At 43.2% G+C, this 20,745-nt stretch overlaps 1 protein-coding gene across 2 annotated transcripts in view; it reads right to left on the bottom strand.

Moving 5' to 3' along the window:
* Positions 1-16,689, bottom strand: part of LOC139407399 (sushi domain containing 6) — a 67,731-nt gene extending 51,042 nt beyond the window's left edge. For both annotated transcript variants that reach the window (XR_011634095.1, XM_071151148.1), the window contains exon 1: positions 16,516-16,689. The gene's annotated coding sequence lies outside the window, so the exon portion shown is untranslated. The remainder of the gene's footprint in view (positions 1-16,515) is intronic.
* Between the last annotated feature and the right edge of the window lie 4,056 nt (positions 16,690-20,745).

Here is a 20,745-nt window from a genome sequence, read left to right as displayed (position 1 = left end):
AAGTCAGTTAAGAACAAATTCTTATTTACAATGACGGCCTACCCCGGCCAAACCCGGACGACGCTGGGACAATTGTGCGCCGCCCTATTGGACTCCCAAATAATGAAACATGTTCAATTTGGTTTAAATAATGCAAAAACAAAGAGTTGGAAAAGTAAAAGTGCAATATGTGCCATGTAAGAAAAGCTAACGTTTAAGTTCATTGCTCAGAACATGAGAACATATGAAAGCTGGTGGTTCCTTTTAACATGAGTCTTCAATATTCCCAGGTAAGCAGTATTAGGTTGTAGTTATTATAGGAATTATAGGACTATTTCTCTCTATACCATTTGTATTTTATATACCTTTGACTATTGGATGTTCTTATAGGCACTTTAGTATTGCCAGTGTAACAGTATAGCTTCCGTCCCTCTCCTCGCTCCTACCTGGGCTCGAACCAGGAACACAACGACAACAGCCACCCTCGAAGCAGCGTTACCCATGCAGAGCAAAGGGAACAACCACTCCAAGTCTCAGAGCGAGTGACGTTTGAAACGCTATTAGCGTGCACCCTGCTAACTAGCTAGCCATTTCACATCGGTTACACCAGCCTAATCTCGGGAGTTGATAGGCTTGAAGTCTTAAACAGCGCAATGCTTGTAGCACAGCGAAGAGCTGCTGGCAAAACGCACGAAAGTGCTGATTAAATGAGGCTTACGAACCTGCTGGTGCCTACCACCGCTCAGTCAGACTGCTCTATCAAATCATAGACTTAGTTATAACATAATAACACACAGAAATACGAGCCTTATGTCATTAATATGGTAGAATCCGGAAACTATCATTTAGAAAACAAAACGTTTATTCTTTCAGTGAAATACAGAACCGTTCCGTATTTTATCTAACGGGTGGCATCCATGAGTCTAAATATTCCTGTTACATTGTACAACCTTCAATGTTATGTCCTAATTACGTAAAATTCTGGAAAATTAGTTTGCAACGAGCCAAGCGGCCCAAACTGCTGAATATACCCTGACTCTGCGTGCAATGAACGCAAGAGAAATGACACAATTTAAATCATCCCCCAGCGTTGCATCGATTATATGTAGCGCAGGACACGCTAGATAAACTAGTAATATCATCAACCATGTGTTGATAACTAGTGATTATGATTGATTGATTGTTTTTTATAAGATAAGTTTAATGCTAGCTAGCAACTTACCTTGGCTTCTTACTGCATTCGCGTAACAGGCAGGCTCCTCGTGAGGCAAGTGGTTAGAGCGTTGGACTAGTTAACTGTAAGGTTGCAAGATTGAATCCCAGAGCGGATAAGGTGAAAATCTGTTGTTCTGCCCCTGAACAAGGCAGTTAACCCACTGTTCCCCGGTAGGCCGTCATTGAAAATAAGAACGTGTTCTTAACTGACTTGCCGAGTTAAATAAAGGTTGTAGTTGTTTTTTGAATTAAAAATACAGATTTCCGATTGTTGTGAAAACTTCAAAATCGGCCCCAATTAAATCGGCCATTCCGATTAATCGGCCGACCTCTAGTCTAGACCCTTCTTTTCAATGCAATCTTCGTATTCTGATAGCAGAAGCCACATGTGAGTGTGAAGTGTAGACAGGACCAAAGCCTCAGGACAACTCAGAAAAATCTGGTCAAATTATCACTAAGCAAAAAAAATAATCTAAAATATATCACCTATTAGAATGAAACCATGACAAATAAAAAGACACAGAGTGTACAAGGAGCTAGACTATCTGACCACTATGACTGATAGTGGTTTTCTATGTACAGACTTCCTGAGCACAGTCTGGCCATAGAGACTGGTCCTTACAGGCAAACCTGGCAGCCCAGAGATGGCAGCCCAGAGATGGCAGCCTAGGGTCATTATGCCCCCAGGAAGAGATCTACTTGACAGAAAATGCTCCTCAAAATTTAAAAAAATTAAACATTAAAGAATTATAAAGCCTAAATGATGAAAATAAACTTTAAGATACATAGTTGGTGAAAGTGCTGATTATTCATATTAGCATATTCTGTGTTGTAATTGTTGTTAATACGAGTACCTTCATCACTGTTATCGCTTCATTACAAACAGTCTGGTATATTCCTGTCTTTCTTATATATGTTTACTTTGAAAGGAAAACACTTCCATTGTCAATGTCAATAAAGTAAACTGAATTGAGAGAGTCAGAGAGAGCGAGAGAGTCCTGTTTACACTCTGACAGTATCAGAGACAGACAGAGGGTTCAGACAGAGGCCTACGTATCGTTACATTAGCTCTCCCATTACAGAACACATCAGTTTCATCACCATCAGCTTGGAAACTTCCTCTGATCTCTGCTGTGGTCTGCTCACACTGCTGCTGTCACACTAAAAACAGACTTTCTGAACTGTGGAGGACTACACCGGGAAATATAATATGCTAGCTATATTAATATGCTAGCTAATCTACTGGGATGAACGAGAAATATGTCAAGAATATGTCAAGAATAAAAGAAAGGGGGGAAAAGAGAGTGAGACTCGACAGTAAAACAAGAACACAGACATTGGAGCTGAGGGCACAGGGGGGGACGAGGAAAGACAGAGAGACAGCGGGACAGAGAGCGAGAGAGAGACAGAGAGAGAGAGACAGAGACAGAGAGAGTGAGAGACTCGACAGTAAAACAAGAACACAGACATTGGAGCTGAGGGCACAGGGGGGGACGAGGAAAGACAGAGAGACAGCGGGACAGAGAGCGAGAGAGAGACAGAGAGAGAGAGACAGAGACAGAGAGAGTGAGAGACTCGACAGTAAAACAAGAACACAGACATTGGAGCTGAGGGCACAGGGGGGGGACGAGGAAAGACAGAGAGACAGCGGGACAGAGAGCGAGAGAGAGACAGAGAGAGTGAGAGACTCGACAGTAAAACAAGAACACAGACATTGGAGCTGAGGGCACAGGGGGGAGGAGGAAAGACAGAGAGACAGCGAGAGAGAGACAGCGGGACAGAGAGAGAGAGACAGAGACACAGCGGGACAGAGAGAGAGACACAGAGAGAGAGACACAGCTGGACAGAGAGAGAGAGGGAGCAGTAGTGACTTCCAGTATTCAGAGCAGAAGCGGAAATCCCGCCGCCCCATCCACCAGCACCCCCCCCCAATCCACTAGCCCCCCAGTCCAGAACCCAGAGGGGAAAAGAACCGTTGGGTTCCAAGAAACAGCTGGGGACGAAGAGAAGAAAGGAGCAAAGTCAGCAGAGAGAGAGATGTTTTACAGTTAAACCCCTTTAAACCAGCAGGGCCTGAGTGAGCCCTCCCAGAGAAACAACCCGTAACACTAGCGCTCTAGGGGTGAAAACAAAAACGGACAAATCAAATCCACATCCAGGAATCAAGATCATTAAAACACAAATGAGATCCAGGTGCAGAAGCTTGATTGCTAGACTTGGGAGCGATAGCCTAGCGCTAGGCTGCTTTAGTCATTAGTCAGCAGGCAGTGGCGGAAGCCTGGCAGGCAGCGTACCTCAGGAGAGAGAGGGCAGCGGGTCCATTAGCTCAGAGACAGCCAGTAGTCACAGCCAGCCTGCTGATCTGGTAGCTATTGATAGCCATAAGCTAATAGCATGGTTTCTGAACATAACAGTAGCAAGCTATCCCGACAGGCCAGGCAGCATGCCTTAGGAGAGTAGCGGGCAGCCTGCTGAGCGCCTTGTAGCTGCTAGCTAATATCATGGAGCTGCTAGATAATAGCATGGCGCTGCTAGCTAGCTAACAGCATGGAGCTGCTAGATAACAGCATGGCGCTGCTAGCTAGCTAACAGCATGGCGCTGCTAGCTAACATCATGGCGCTGCTAGCTAGCTAACAGCATGGAGCTGCTAGCTAGCTAACAGCATGGAGCTGCTAGCTAGCTAACAGCATGGAGCTGCTAGCTAGCTAACAGCATGGAGCTGCTAGCATGGAGCTGCTAGCATGGAGCTAACAGCATGGAGCTGCTAGCATGGAGGAGCTAACAGCATGGAGCTAACAGCATGGAGCCGCTGAGCTGAATAGAACAGAGGAGGAGGGAAATGTGATTGGCTCCTGTTTTTGCTTGCATTAGAATGGAGGCCTGGTAGGTAACGACACAAGACTGGCACAGACCTAGTGGCAAGACACACACACATGCCTGATGGCGACGCTCAGAAAAATGTCTGGTGGAAGTAGGCAGAGAGTGACGCATGGGCCTTTGGCAAGGACTACGTTGGCACAGTGGCACTGCATCATGCCAAGAGGCCAGTCTGAACAGAACAGCAACCCGTCTGGCTAGAAGTACGGCCAACAGATAGAAAAACAGTCAAATGTTGGGTGTTATCCTTATCAGTGCATTGGTTGCACTTGTAATGCACTCCAGGATATAATGAAAAGCTTTGTTGACGCAGATGGGACTCTGTATGGACAAGATGGCCCCGCCTCTCTAATCGACAACAAACAAACACAAAAGCTACATCAACTGTTATATTGTGTTAGTTCAAAGGAGCTCTTCAGATGTAGCCTAGCTGGTTGTACGACTGTTTGACAGTGTGTTTGCAAAGCAGTGATGCTGCTATAGCAGAGACTGTGATCTGTGAAGGGAAGCCCAAAGCAGCGATGCTGCTATAGCAGAGACTGTGATCTGTGAAGGGAAGCCCAAAGCAGCGATGCTGCTATAGCAGAGACTGTGATCTGTGAAGGGAAGCCCAAAGCAGCGATGCTGCTATAGCAGAGACTGTGATCTGTGAAAGTAAGCCCAAAGCAGCAATGCTGCTATAGCAGAGACTGTGATCTGTGAAGGGAAGCCCAAAGCAGCGATGCTGCTATAGCAGAGACTGTGATCTGTGAAGGGAAGCCCAAAGCAGCGATGCTGCTATAGCAGAGACTGTGATCTGTGAAGGGAAGCCCAAAGCAGCGATGCTGCTATAGCAGAGACTGTGATCTGTGAAAGTAAGCCCAAAGCAGCGATGCTGCTATAGCAGAGACTGTGATCTGTGAAGGGAAGCCCAAAGCAGCGATGCTGCTATAGCAGAGACTGTGATCTGTGAAGGGAAGCCCAAAGCAGCGATGCTGCTATAGCAGAGACTGTGATCTGTGAAGGGAAGCCCAAAGCAGCGATGCTGCTATAGCAGACTGTGATCTGTGAAAGTAAGCCCAAAGCAGAATGAGTTTGATTACTTTCTCAAGGCTAAGGATGTGGAAAAGTAAATCCAAACCTATTAAATCCAAGGTTGTGAAATCCTTCCAACACAAAGCAGCCCGATTAGCCTGTAGCCTAACTACATTAAGATTGCCAGGAGAACCTCTTGTACTACTTTCTCTTGTGTTGTGCAAAATCTTTTTTTCTCCTTTATATTCCTAAAATCATCTGACCTCATGTGTCTCCTCCATAGTCTTCTTGTCCTCTGCAGAGGCACGTAACCAAAGGTTACCAGGAGGCATGGACGCGTGCTGCGTGATCGATTCACTCTAGGATGATGGTGTTGCCACACCTGCTACTTTAGATTGGATTACACTGATTGGTGTTAATGATAATAACTGTGTAATAAGAGTTTTTTCTGTAATAAACACATTACAAGTTGCAATAACCTTAATATTACTCTGCTTCTATTGGCCCAACCTTTCCGTTGAGCTCTCAGCTGGCCCGTCATCAAAGCATTTTAAGAATAGTTCTGGTCTCTGTCATCCAGTTTCTCTTACACACAATGACAATAGAAATGAATGTTTCCTGGTTTGATACGGCCAGGAATAGACCCATGTTCACAGTTTGAACAAACCAGTCTGTCAACAGAAACAAACTTCCTTATAAAAAACAAAAAACACTCTGGCCCACACAATACAGCCACTGCTGAAAACAGATATATGACTGGACATTAATTGGTAGAAAAAACAACAAAACCGATAGCATCAAAACAAATGATCAAAATAAATCAATTTAGGCTAGATATCTGAATTGGCGCCCACGACAGATGTTACTCTGGATGTCGTGTAGTAAGCTAGTTAATTAACTTACAACCCATGTAGTCTTGTGACAGACGAAACAAGAGTATCTATGTTAACCAATGTTACATATGCAGCAGGCTAGCCCAACACGAGCAGGCTAGCCCAACACGAGCAGGCTAGCCCAACACGAGCAGGCTAGCCCAACACGAGCAGGCTAGCCCAACACGAGCAGGCTAGCACAACACGAGCAGGCTAGCACAACACGAGCATGCTAGCACAACACGAGCAGGCTAGCACAACACGAGCAGGCTAGCCCAACACTAGCTAGCACCCATCTTCTAATTCTAAATTAAATTTCACCAACCGTGCCATTTGTGCCGGTAACATGCCATCCTCTCTGGCACAATTCCACATCCTGTCTCATCTCGTATGTCTCACAGCGTCTGTGGTGTGAGAAGGGATCTGCTGGATCCAGACGTATTAAAATCTGATCTTGGGCCTGTCCCAAATGGCACCCTATTCCCTGTATAGTCTAATGCACTAATTTTGACCATGGCCCATAGGGTTCCGGTCAAAAGTAGTGCACTATATATGAAAAGTAGTGCACTATATATGAAAAGTAGTGCACTATATATGAAAAGTAGTGCACTTTATAAGGAGCCATTTGGACTCAGCCTTCTGTCTGGTTAAGAGGGAATAACTCCCAGAACTACTCTACTGTACTCAGATTGCTGCTGTAAATCAGATTACAAACTCAGCAAAACCTGGGTGGAAAATTGTGTCTAAATCTTGAAAAGTGGACAATTCTTACTGTGCTGTTCTACTCTTATTTCATTTAGTCCTCCGTGTTGGAGCGTGAAGCCTAAGATTTTCACTGTACCCTGCAATCACACCTGCAACCCTGTACATGTGACCATTAAACACTGTGAATCTGACCAACTCTGCCCTCAGAAGTAGGCTTTGTGTTGTCGGTCAACAAGAAGAGTGAAAACAGTCTAGTCCTCCTGGTCATGAGGTCTCTAACTATCATGTTCTTCTTGACTAGTCATGTCAGCCTAATGTACACTTCTGTTCAAACGTCTGGGAACACAGAGAGCAGGGGAGAGAAGGCATGTGTCTGGGAACACAGAGAGCAGGGGAGAGAAGGCATGTGTCTAGGAAACAGAGCACTCAGTGTGCCAGAGAACTGCAGTGAAGAAATTGCCATCTGATAGGCCTGACTAATGCCTTGAATTCAGCCCTCTGCTCTGATGGAGCTGATGGAGCCAGGCTGTGGCTGAGGGAAAAGGGAGAGAGAGCCCAGAGAAAGAGTGATGGATGGAGAGATAGCCCACAACTGATCCAATTTTTGTTAAGAGCCCCGATGCTTGGTCTGAACATTAACACACATTTCTAGCGGTACGGCATTGAAAGCATAAGGACCTTATCTTTCATATCAGCAAGATTTAAAACTAAATAAATAAATAACATCACATTGATAAACACTGTTATATGGGGTTAGTGTTCCCACATGGCCATATCTCCATGTTTACAGCACTGGTAGACGGAAGACAGCTAATTAACACGTGGTTTCTCTATCTAGCATGCTCCGAAAACCTGTGTGGAATGGAGGAAGACAGCTGCAACTATGATAAAGCTGGTTAAATCTGTGTACAGTAAGTGTGTATTTTGCAAGTGAGAAAATGATTTTGATTTAAAATTGGCTTTATGTTTCCAGAACCATACTGCAAATTGAGAATCCATTCACGTTTACATGGAGCATTTGACGGTTTTGGCTGGCCAGGTCTACCTCTGAAAATAACATATACACTACATGACCAAAAGTGTGTGGACACCCACTTGTCGAACATCTCATTTGCCCCCCCCCCCCCCCTCCTTTGCCACTACAACAACCTCCAGTCTTCTGGGAAGGCTTTCCACTAGATGTTGGAACATCGCAACGGGGACTTGCTTCCATTCAGCCACAAGAGCATTAGTGACGTCGGACACTGATGATGGGCAATTAGGCCTGGCTCGCAGTCGGCATTCCAATTCATCCCAAAGGTGTTCGATGGGGTTGAGGTCAGGGCTCAGTGCAGGCCAGTCAAGTTCTCACACACCGATCTTGACAAACCATTTCTGTATGGACCTCGCTTTGTACACAGATCATTGTCATGCTGAAACAGCAAAAAGGGCCTTCCCCAAACTGTTGCCACAAAGTTGGAATCACAGAATCGTCTAGAATGTAATTGTAGGCTGTAGCGTTAATGATTTCCCTTCCCTGAAACAAAGAGGCCTAGCACAAACAATGAAAAACAGCCCCAGACCATTATTCCTCCTCCACCAAACTTTATAGTTGGCACTATGCATTCGGGCATGGTGATCTTAGGCTTGTGTGCAGCTGCTCAGCCATGGACACCCATTTCAGGAAGCTCCCGACAAACATTTATTGTGCTGATGACGTTACTTCCAGAGGCAGTTTGGAACTCAGAAGTGAGTGTTACAACTGAGGACAGATTTTGTACGCGCTACACGCTTCCGCACTCGGCGGTCCCCATTCTGTGACCTTAAAAAGTTTCTACTTCACAATAAAAGCACTTACAGTTGACCGGGGCGGCTATAGCAGGGCAGAAATTTGACTAACTGACTCGTTGGCATGCTTTGAAAGTCACGGAGCTCTTCAGTAAGGCCATTCTACTACCCGTGTTTGTCTATGGAGATTGCATGGCTATGCTGGATTTATACACCGGTCATCAATGGGTGTGGCTGAAATAGCTGAATCCACTAATTTGAAGGGGTGTCCACAAAGTGTGTGTGTATATATATATATATATTATATATATATATATATATATATTGTAAGTATGTTATTCTCTAACCTCAGTAATGTCCTGGGTAATAGTACGTTATTCTCTATCCACTAATTTAAAGGGGTGTCCACATACTGGTGTATATATAGTGTATGAGGCCGCTGGACCTTAAAGGAGTAACACTCCTTAAAAGCATTAAATACACCAAGAATCTCACTGCCGATAGGAACTTATCACAGTGGGTGAGACAGGTACGCCCGCCCGATGGCGACACTCACAGAAATAGACCATAGAGTAAGTATACACATAGGCCTATTCCTGGGAGAAACACACACACACACAAACTTGGCGGCCCTTGATAATCAGGTCCGGTACCCTCCTGTCATCACCTTTCCTTTCTGATCCCCTAAGGAGAGGCAACAGAGTCACCTGCATGCAGGCTGGTGGGAGGTGGCAGAGAGTGACGCATGAGCCTTTGGCAAGGACTACGTTGGCACATTGGCACTGCATCATGCCAAGAGGCCAGTCTGAACAGAACAGCAACCCGTCTGGCTAGAAGTACGGCCTTATCACAGTGGGCGGCGTACCTGCTGTGTGCCGATTCTACCGGTTCTACTTGTTGAATCAAAATGTTCGTCAGTGGCCAACAACTTGACTTCGAAGCCAATCAGAGAACACAAACCCCCATGTGCAGGAACAAAAAAAATATATATATAAATATATTTTTTAGAGTGGGCATTTTCTCCGTACGTTCACAGATGAGCTAGTCACACTTCATATGCAATGTAGGCTATGAGATGTTAGCTAGCTAAGTGCACAGACGCAATGGACACAACACTAACTACTTCCTGCTAGCTAGCTAACCCCTGTAGCTAGTATTGACATTCTAATAAAATCACAATGGATTAGCTAGTATCCATTAAAACAGGTGCCCATGTTAGCTAGCTAGCTAAGCACACTGCACTATGATGTGCTAGCTAGTGAATATGCTAACATAAGCTAGCTAAACACTTGGCTATGGGCTGGCAATTGGCAGTATGTGATTATGGAGAGTGAATTTTATTGCTTCTTTGTCGTCTTGCTAGGTATTTATCTAGCTGTGGCCATCTGGCTAGTATCATCAAGGGCATTCTACAACATAGCAACATTAGAGCAGATAGCTTGGAATCTAGACCAATAACCCCCCACCCAACAAAGTAGAATACCTGTTAGGCAACTGTATAAATACACGTGGTCAACCCTCAGTCAGAGTTACTGGGTGTGCAGGCTTTTGATCAAGCCCTGCTCAAACACTTAGTTTATCAAGGTCCGGTTGAGCAGCTGATCTCTAAAATGTGGTTTGTTAGAGCTCTCCCGGAGGATGGTTGACCCCCCCCCATGAGTTCTCCCGGGGGATGGTTGACCCCCCCTACCTTCCCCATGAGCTCTCCCGGAGGATGGTTGACCCCCCCCATGAGTTCTCCCGGAGGATGGTTGACCCCCCCATGAGTTCTCCCGGAGGATGGTTGATTCCCCCCCCCATGAGCTCTCCCGGAGGATGGTTGACCCCCCCCCCCCATGAGCTCTCCCGGAGGATGGTTGACCCCCCCCATGAGTTCTCCCGGAGGATGGTTGACCCCCCATGAGCTCTCCCGGAGGATGGTTTACCCCCCCATGAGTTCTCCCGGAGGATGGTTGACCCCCCCCATGAGTTCTCCCGGAGGATGGTTGATTCCCCCCCCCCCCCATGAGTTCTCCCAGAGGATGGTTGACCCCCCCCCCCCCCCATGAGCTCTCCCGGAGGATGGTTGACCCCCCCCCCATGAGTTCTCCCGGAGGATGGTTGACCCCCCCCCCATGAGCTCTCCCGGAGGATGGTTGACCCCCCCCCCCCCCCCCTTGAGTTCTCCCGGAGGATGGTTGACCCCCCCCCATGAGGTCTCCCGGAGGATGGTTGACCCCCCCATGAGCTCTCCCGGAGGATGGTTGACGCCCCCATGAGCTCTCCCGGAGGATGGTTGACCCCCCCATGAGCTCTCCCGGAGGATGGTGGACCCCCTCCCCCCCATGAGCTCTCCCGGAGGATGGTTGACCCCCCCCATGAGTTCTCCCGGAGGATGGTTGACCCCCTCCCCCCCATGAGCTCTCCCGGAGGATGGTTGACCCCCCCATGAGCTCTCCCGGAGGATGGTGGACCCCCTCCCCCCCATGAGCTCTCCCGGAGGATGGTTGACCCCCTCCCCCCATGAGCTCTCCCGGAGGATGGCCTAAAATTGACTTTTTGGTCCACCAGCCACTCACCAGCCAAAATATATTTTGGGGCCATAATTACATGAAAGAAACTAAAAACATATGACCATGTTTTGTAATGTTTCTAAAACAAGAAAGGTATTAGTAACAAGTAAATGTGGTATATTGCTCAATTTCTTTACCTTTTTTTGAGTCTTTAAACCGAAATATCAGATGAGACAAAATGTTCAGCTGCCTCTTTAAGGGCGGGAGGTTACTGTGGTAACGGGGCCACTTGAGGTTTGTGTGTGAGATTTGGGATCTGACTTGGGCGTCTCTTCGCTATCAGTTGAAGCAGCAGACTCAAACTACGTTGAAAGACAACCTAGCTTATGATTAACACGATGTAGATAACCAAGAAACACGAGGACAAAGTCTCACTTTGGAGACTTCCTAGGGTTAATTAGACAAACTTCTATCCCTGTGCACAGCGCCTCCAAAAATGAATCTATCAGCATTTCACTCAGAGCATACAGCTCTCCTACCAGGCATTGTTGCATCCTCAGGTGGTATATAGGATTCGTATTTTTTTTTTTGTGGGATTAGCAACTATGAAACAAAACAGCTACTGCAGCATTTTTCAACAATAAAATCGGAAGTATGTGCTCATACTTGACTATTTTTATTCACAAATGTAATGCTCGCACTGTAGAGATCTACAAATTGACCACACGCCAACATGGCTGGTAAAATATAGATTCTTACCCGCCAATACCTAAATCTACCTGCATTTGGCGGGTGACGGGGGTTCATTTTACGGGGGGGGGGGGGGGTGACAAACAGTTAACTAGAGGGTACAAAATATGTTTTGAATTGGCTACTTAATGAATCTGTTCTCTATCCTATTTAATAGGCCTGCCTGCTGCTGTAATGTCCGACTGTCACTCAATCCTTGAGCAATGGCCCCCTTGCCTCGCACTATGTAGGTTAAGCGCGCAAACACAGATGTGCTAGTCATTTCGATCCTGGTCGAAATGATGATTTAAAAATACATTTTAAAAAACTGCCTAAATAAAATGTAAATAAAATAATGTATTAAATTAATTTCCATGACTTTCTTAAAAATGTTCAGATTGTATTATTTTCCAAAACTTTCCCAGGCCTGGAAAACACAATTTTAAAATCTCATGACTTCTCCAGGATTTTCAAGAATGTAAGGACTCTGGATAATAGAAGACGAGAATGTAAGGACTCTGGATAATAGAAGACGAGAATGTAAGAACTCTGGATAATAGAAGACGAGAATGTAAGAACTCTGGATAATAGAAGACGAGAATGTAAGGACTCTGGATAATAGAAGACGAGAATGTAAGGACTCTGGATAATAGAAGACGAGAATGTAAGAACTCTGGATAATAGAAGACGAGAATGTAAGAACTCTGGATAATAGAAGACGAGAATGTAAGAACTCTGGATAATAGAAGACGAGAATGTAAGAACTCTGGATAATAGAAGACGAGAATGTAAGAACTCTGGATAATAGAAGACGAGAATGTAAGAACTCTGGATAATAGAAGACGAGAATGTAAGAACTCTGGATAATAGAAGACGAGAATGTAAGAACTCTGGATAATAGAAGACGAGAATGTAAGAACTCTGGATAATAGAAGACGAGAATGTAAGAACTCTGGATAATAGAAGACGAGAATGTAAGAACTCTGGATAATAGAAGACGAGAATGTAAGAACTCTGGATAATAGAAGACGAGAATGTAAGAACTCTGGATAATAGAAGACGAGAATGTAAGGACTCTGGATAATAGAAGACGAGAATGTAAGAACTCTGGATAATAGAAGACGAGAATGTAAGAACTCTGGATAATAGAAGACGGACTCGATATACAGAAATGTAATGAAAAGGGAACCGCACTTCAGAAATCAGCTCAATGTAACTGAAGAATCCATAGCATATAACCACTTCTGGGAAAAATTGTAACACACTAAACAAACATGAATAGGTATTGATTCAAAACAGGGATGTTCTCCAATCGTTTTGGCTCTATAACAAAGAACAAACAGCAAAAACATATACATGATCAATTACAAATCTTTACAATCAGCTGTTAAAGACTACCAGAACCTACTGGATTTTCAATTTACGTTGAATGAACTACAGGACAAAATACCAACCCAAAAAGCCTGTGGAGTCGATGGTATACTAAATGAAATGACAAAATATACAGACCACAAATTGGCTATACTTTAAAAAAATCATCCTCGGCTCTGGCATCTTCCTCAATTTTTTGGAACCAAGGACTGATCACACCAATCCACAAAAGTGAAGACAAATTTGACCCCAATAACTACCGTGGGATATGCATCAACAGCAACCTTAGGGAAATCCTCTGTGTTATCATTAATAGCAGACTCCTATAATTTCCTCAGTGAAAACAATGTACTGAACAAATGTCAAATTGGCTTTATACCAAATGACCGTACGACAGACCACATATTTCACCCTGCACATCCTAATTAACAAACAATCAAACCAAAACAATGGCAAAGTCTTCTCATGCCGTGTTGACTCCAAAAACGCGTTTGACTCAATTTGGCACGAGGGTCTGCTATACAAACTGATGGAAAGTAGTGTTGGGGGAGAAACATACTATAAAAACCATATACACAAACAAGTGTGCAGCTAAAATTGGCAAAAAAATACATTTCTTTCCACAGGGCCGTGGGTTGAGACAGGGATGCAGCTTAAGTGCCACCCTCTTCAACATGTACAGTTACAGTCTGAAGTTTACATACACCTTAGCCAAATACATTTAAACTCAGTTTTTTCACAATTACTGACATTTGATCTTAGTAAAAATTCCCTGTCTTAGGTCAGTTAGGATCAATACTTTATTTTAAGAATGTGAAATGACAGAATAATAGTAGAGAGAGTTATTTATTTCAGCTATTATTTCTTGCATCACATTCCCAGTGGGTCAGAAGTTTACATACACTCAATTCGTATTTGGTAGCGTTGCCTTTAAATTGTTTAACTTGGGTCAAATGTTTTGGGTAGCCTTCACCAACCTTCCCACAAAAAGTTGGGTGAATTTTGGCCCATTCCTCCTCACAGAGCTGGTGTAACTCAGTCAGGTTTGTAGGGCTCCTTGCTTGCACAAACTTTTTCCGTTCTGCCCGCAAATTTTCTATAGGATTGAGGTCAGGGCTTTGTGTTAGCCACTCCAATACCTTGACTTTGTTGTCCTTAAGCCATTTTGCCACAACCTTGGAAGAATGCTTGGGGTCATTGTCCATTTGGAAGACCCATTTGCGACCGTTTGGAAATTGCTCCCAAGGATGAACCAGACTTGTAGAGGTCTACAATTTTTTTCTGAGGTCTTGGATGATTTCTTTTGATTTTCCCATGATGTCCAGCAAAGATGCACTACATTTGAAGGTAGGCCGTGAAATACATCCAAAAGGTACACCTCCAATTGACTCAAATGATATAAATTAGCCTACCAGAAGCTTCTAAAGCCATGAAAGGCCGCCATAGACAGACCTGGCTTAAGAGAAGACAGGCTATGTGCACACTGCCCACAAAATGAGGTGGAAACTGAACTGTGCTTCCTAACAATGCATGACCATATTAGAGACTCATATTTCCCTCAGATTACACAGACCAACAAAGAATTTTAAAACAAACCCAATTTTGATAAACTCCCATATCTATTCGGTGAAATTCCAGTGTGTCATCACAGAAGCAACATTTGTTGTGACCTGTTGCCACAAGAAAAGGGCAACCAGTGAAGAACAAACACAATTGTAAAAACAACCCATATTTATGTTTATTTATGCCCCCCTTTGTACTTTAACAATGTGCACATCATTACAACACGGTACATAATGACATTTAAAATGTTTTTATTCCTTTGAAAGTCTTGTGAGTGTAATGTTTACTGTTCATTTCTGTTTATTTCACTTTCGTTTATTATCAATTATACTTGATTTGTAAACATATGTATGTTTCCCATGCCAATAAAGCCCTTTGAATTGAATAAGTGAAGGAGAAAGATAGCGAGTAGAAGATAGGGACTCGGCATGGAGAGCATGAGAAATCGAGGGAGAGAGAGAGTAGCATGGAAGCAGAGAAAGAAAGCCTTTGTTATAGAGGCCATTGTGTAGTGTAAACCCATGCAGGAGCATCCCTATGTGCTACTGCACGAGAGAGCGCGAGAAGGGACATTTACCTTTTCATTTCTGAGATTTCAAAACGTTTTGGGGATCAAGTAGTAATCAAATTGTACTTATTGCTTATTTTGTTGTCATTATTGCTTTGTAATGAGCCATTATGTTAATCGGGCTATGATATGACCACAATGCTTAAGCTTTAGCATTTACACTTTGGGGAGGAGGGGGATAGAACAATATGTTTTATTTTATTTATTTAACTGCGCCTAGTAAACTTGGCCAAATTGAATTAGCAAATGCCCTCAAAGTACAGCGGATTTCTTCAATGGCCCGAGTCACACGCACCGACACGTGCAACTGTACTGATTGCAGTGCGCCGGACCGACTGTATATGTCCGCATTCGCTGCTCCTGGATGAAACACCGAGCAGAAACGACACTAATCTACGCCAAAATGTCACATATCCAAGGATCGTCAAACAAGTCTACATTTTGATATATTGCAACAGTGTTTCACAAAACAGCTATGATGAAGTGTAGCAGACCTAGCAGGTGACAACAATGTAGTACACACTATAGGGTGACATGCATTGTTAGGCATCTGCTTGCATGTCAGGAGGACACAAGGTTATAAAGTTGGGAAATATGATTAATGATAGCCAATTTTACAGCACTAACGTAACCACTATCACGATGTACCACCGTAACTAATAACTTAGCTACTGTACAAAGCTGATGATCTGATTTATTAGACAAAGGTTAGAGACAAAGGGTTCTTGTAACAAAATAGTCCCAAGTCTGTTGTAGAACCACCCATTTAAAGGCAGCTCTATACTGTAATAACACTATTTGTATGCATTTTATCCACTGCTTCTCGTTAGGTTTTTATGGTATTACTATACTGGTAGCTATCGTTATCTATTTTACTTGGACATCGTCATCCACAACGGGTTTTCTTCCTCATTGCAGTGGCCCGTCCTCTCTCCTCCCTCTACCCCACTGACAGACATGTATGTCATTGTTGGTTTACAAACACTTTTGACGGTTCAAATAGCCTTTGAAGGCTCAGTCTATGAAATGAGATTCATTAGCTAGTAGATAATAGCTCTAGCTAGCCTTATCCTAGACCTAGGACATTGTTGATCGTACACGGGTAGAAGGCAGCTAATAAGACAGATGTTATCGTAAATGACAATAGTATTAGCTACACAGTAGTTAGTAACATTGGTTTCTGTTTTTCCACAGGTTCAGAACATAGACAATTAGGGCCAAGCCAAAGAGGCCGATTTCAAAAGCAGTATACTGACAGAAGGAGAACATAGATACCAGTGGCACAAGCCAGAGTGATCCCGTACGCTTAGCTAGCTACTGTACAGCTAGCTTGAGGGAGAAAAAAACACTGAAAACACTTACCAACGAAAAGGCTACCTTCAAGCCCTCCTCTCCGTTCTCACTGTCTGGTCATGGACTCAAATAGCCAGACAGACTATCCTCCAATTGATTTGTTATTTAATCACGAATAGTCTTTTCCTGCGGTGTTGTCGCTTCTTCCGCTTCGTCACAAACAGCCAGACAGTTTCTTTCTCACTGCGAGAAGAGGGGAAGCGGAAACACGTCAGCAGCCTCGCTTTCGTACACGGTTTCCGTGGGTAGTAGAAGACTGTGGTCAGGATATCTTTATTATGCTACTGTAGAATGAAGACGGACATTCATTTATTAAGCGTCAAATTGAATTTATTCGTTATAACTGTAATGTACCACAGTAATTGTTTTTACTCGGTGAAGCCCAGGCCAGCAGATCTACTGAAAATCATTGGGACCAGACCAATTTTGTTAGCCCGGTGACTTTGCCCGAGCGGATAGTTTGACTGCGAGAGGGGCGGGCAGGTCCACAATGTACTGTGTGAACCAATTATTTTTTTTGATAGACCTTGGATTGCAGATAATATGGGTGCGTTTGTAAATTCACTCTGGCTATCAACGCGTGTTTAGCAGATGTTATTGCGAGTGAAGCGAAATGCTTGTAATATGTCCGGTGTCGGTAAACGTCGGCAAAGAAGCGTAATTAAATTGTTGCCAGCAGCACAGTTAGTCACCAACGCTTTAGATAACATGAAAACATCCTAACCACCTCTGCTAGGTTAAGTAAAATGGTCAAAGGTGTTGTGTTGCTCATTTGCGTCTGGAAATACCTAGTAAGCTAGTCAACTTTAACCAGTTAACTTAAGTACTTCACTGCCGTTGTAAGGTCAGAACACTCAGACCAACCCTACTCCTCTGTGAGAGCGTCCAGTGTGCGCTCTGAATTGACGAACTATCCGGAGCGCACTCTGACAAACTGGAGGCAATTTACGAACACAGATAAAACAAACAGACATTTCACTGGATTTTTAAATGTGAAGCATCCGCTTACTGTTTCCATCCACTACCAAATATGGTAGTGAGAGGAAGCCCACTGGAGCGCAGTGGGAGAAGATGGAACGAGATGGATTTCAGCCGATATTATGCAAATTTTCTTATCGATTAAACATTTAATCTCAATATAGTTGTCTGTTTCCAAAACTAGAATCTGTTATGAACAGAGTGGACTAAGATTTGTAAACTTTAACCTTTGCAAAACTTTTAAAGATCGCGTTGTTTATGAGTACAAAGGCGAATTGTTACTGCACACGCGCACTTCACAGGGTAGACGTTCCCTATAACGAAAAACAAGCAGATGATGCTAGAACGCACCAATAGGATCTCGCTTTTTTTTGACTAATTTGTTCCCATTGGAAACGATGTGGTATATCAATTCGCTTCAATTCAATTCGCTTTATTGGCATGACGTAACAATTGTAAATATTGCCAAAGCTCATTTGGGATATTTACAATATAAAAAATAAGTAAGAATGAGAATCAAAATTGTCAACAGTAACAACAATAACCAAGGGTCAAAATAACCATACATTCAACAATAACAATACGTACACAGTAGAGGACATGTGCAGGTTGATTGGTCTGTCAGCCACTGTCCCTCAACTTATGGCAGGCAGCAATATAGTGCGCTGCCAACCCACAGCTCTCTGCGTCCTCCCCCAACAAGACGGGTAGCCTATCCTCATCAGAGAGGTCTATATCTTGGTTTAGTTACAAAAGAGGAGAAGCTTTGATCCCACCGGTAAGCCATATCGGCACTCCTTAGAAAAGCCGCATTCCATGGAAATGAATGGAATCCTTCGGTATTTCATTTACATGGTTCTTGGACAAAATTAAATGCATTTATGTATTATTTTGTTGTTGTAGTGGGAAGAGTAATATTAGTACTTTCAAAAAATTATACTTTAAGGAAAATGGTTTTAGTTCACATATAATTTTAAAGTATGCATTAAGGTGTCTGTAATAGAATAAACGTGGCTAAAACAAATGTAGACGTTAGTAAATGCATATCTATAGCTTCCAAAATATGTTTTACAATTGTAGGGGAGTGCCAAGATGGAGGCGCGAGGGTGTCAAAACAGCACACTAGATGACGTAAAAGGGGTATCTATAAATCATTGATGTGAACCTTTGGTGTGTTAGTAAATTCACTCTGGAGTGCACGCTCATAAATTCAGAGCGTTGTCAGATTGTCCTCTTAAATTCAGAGCATTTCACTTTCGGAGGACACACTGGACGCTCTGGCCGAGGAGTAGAGTTGATCCGAGCGTTCTCTGACCTCACAACGGCAATCAAGCACCCAGGCTAAAATAAGAGACAACAGATAGACAAAAAAAGAGAACACCTCACTCTGACCATTTTACTCTCACTAGCAGAACTGGTTAGGCTGTTTTCATGTTATCCAGAGCGTTGGTGACTGTAACTGTGATGTTGGCAACAATTTTTGCCGACGTTTAGTGGCACCGGCCATATTCAACGGGTGTTGAGCGTTAGTAAATTCATCAATTATTCTGCGCTCTGCACACTCAGTTGAGTGTGCTCTGAAATCGGAGTAGGTAGCCAGAGTGAATTTACGAACGCGCCCTTTTGTACTTATTTTCAACTAGGAACATATTACGGCGACGAGCAATACCAGGTCGTAGTTACCAAAAACCCAAATAGAGAAACTCCGCCTACTCGACCAATTGAATGAACGAGTGTAACGACGCGTATTCCTGTTATCGGGAAACGCCTCATTTTCAAAACGGCATATCTCGAGTTCAAGATTGAGGACTAAATACGTTCGGGAACAAGAGTCACAAATTCATAACTTTTAGAAAATGACAAGTTTTGGTCAAAAAAAAAGTTGTATTTTCTTGTTTAGATAACGAATAGCTTACTTTAGCTACTCTTACCTAAAATGAGCTAGCGAGCATAAAGGATTCCATCAAAGATTTTTGTAACTTAACCAAGATAGACCACAGCCTGTCGTTTCAAATGAACAGAGCCAAGTACGAGCTAGCGAGATCCTATTGGCTTCGTTCTAACATCATCTGCATGTTTTCGTTAGGGAACGCATACTCTCTGATGCGTGTGTGCAATAACTCAATTCACCTTTGCATTTCCTAAAAGCTTTTGCAAAGGTTAAAGTTAACAAACCTTGGTCCACTCTGTTCATAACAGATTCTAGTTTTGGAAACAGAAAACTCTATTGAGATCAAATGTTTTATCGATGAGAAAATTTACAGAATGTCTGCCAAAAATCCATCTCGTTCAATCTTCTCCCACTGTCCACAAGTAGGCTTCCTCTCACTACCAAATATTATGTGGAAACACCAAGTGGATGCTTCACATTTTAAATGTGTGATTCCATTCCTCCAAAACACAGAGGAGTTACTCTACTTGATAGAGCAACGTTATATGTTTCCCTATATGCCTTTCATTCTACTAGTAGTAGGTCATATGCTTTACCATCAACAAAAGCACAGCCTTTGGTAGGGGAAACAAACAAAATAAGTTTAAGTAATAAGTAAAAAAAAATAAGTAAAATTATCCTATTCAATAGTGTTCTTTTCAAGTTGTGGGCAAAAACAAAATATGAATGCCACCAGGGGAAAAACGGACAAACAAAAAGTCTTAAGAGAAATATGCTGCTGAAAGGAACAAGAAGGAAGGCAGTAAGTTAAAAGACAGATCACTGTCATTTAAACCATACACTTTTACAACATTTCATTTTAATAATACTGAAGTACTAACTAACAATGGAATGTTCTTCCCCCCAAAAATTGAAGATGGGACTTTAAACAGGTGTGTTTTCTATGGTTACTATGGAAACTTATTTCAAAAGTACAATGCCTTCAGAAGGTATTCATTCCCCTTGACTTATTACACATTTTGTTGTTACAGCCTAAATTCAAAGTGGATGAAATAAATATTTTTTTTCTCTTACCCATCTACACACAATACCCTCTAGTGACAAAGTGAAAACAAATTTTTAGAAATCAACGAACTTGAGCCACTGGGAAGGGGGATAACTAGTCAGTTGTACAACTGAATGCATTCAACTGAAATGTGTCTTCTGCATTTAACCCAACCCTTCTGAATCAGAGAGGTGAGGAGGGCTGCCTTAATCAACATCCACGTCATCGGAGCCCAAGAACAGTGGGTTAACTGCCTTGCTCAGGGGAACAGTGGGTTAACTGCCTTGCTCAGGGGAACAGTGGGTTAACTGCCTTGCTCAGGGGA

Source organism: Oncorhynchus clarkii, chromosome 4 (genome assembly GCF_045791955.1).
Source record: "Oncorhynchus clarkii lewisi isolate Uvic-CL-2024 chromosome 4, UVic_Ocla_1.0, whole genome shotgun sequence".
Taxonomy (NCBI): Eukaryota; Metazoa; Chordata; class Actinopteri; order Salmoniformes; family Salmonidae; genus Oncorhynchus; species Oncorhynchus clarkii.
Note: the sequence above shows the minus strand (reverse complement) of the source record. Positions and strands in the feature narration are given on the sequence as shown.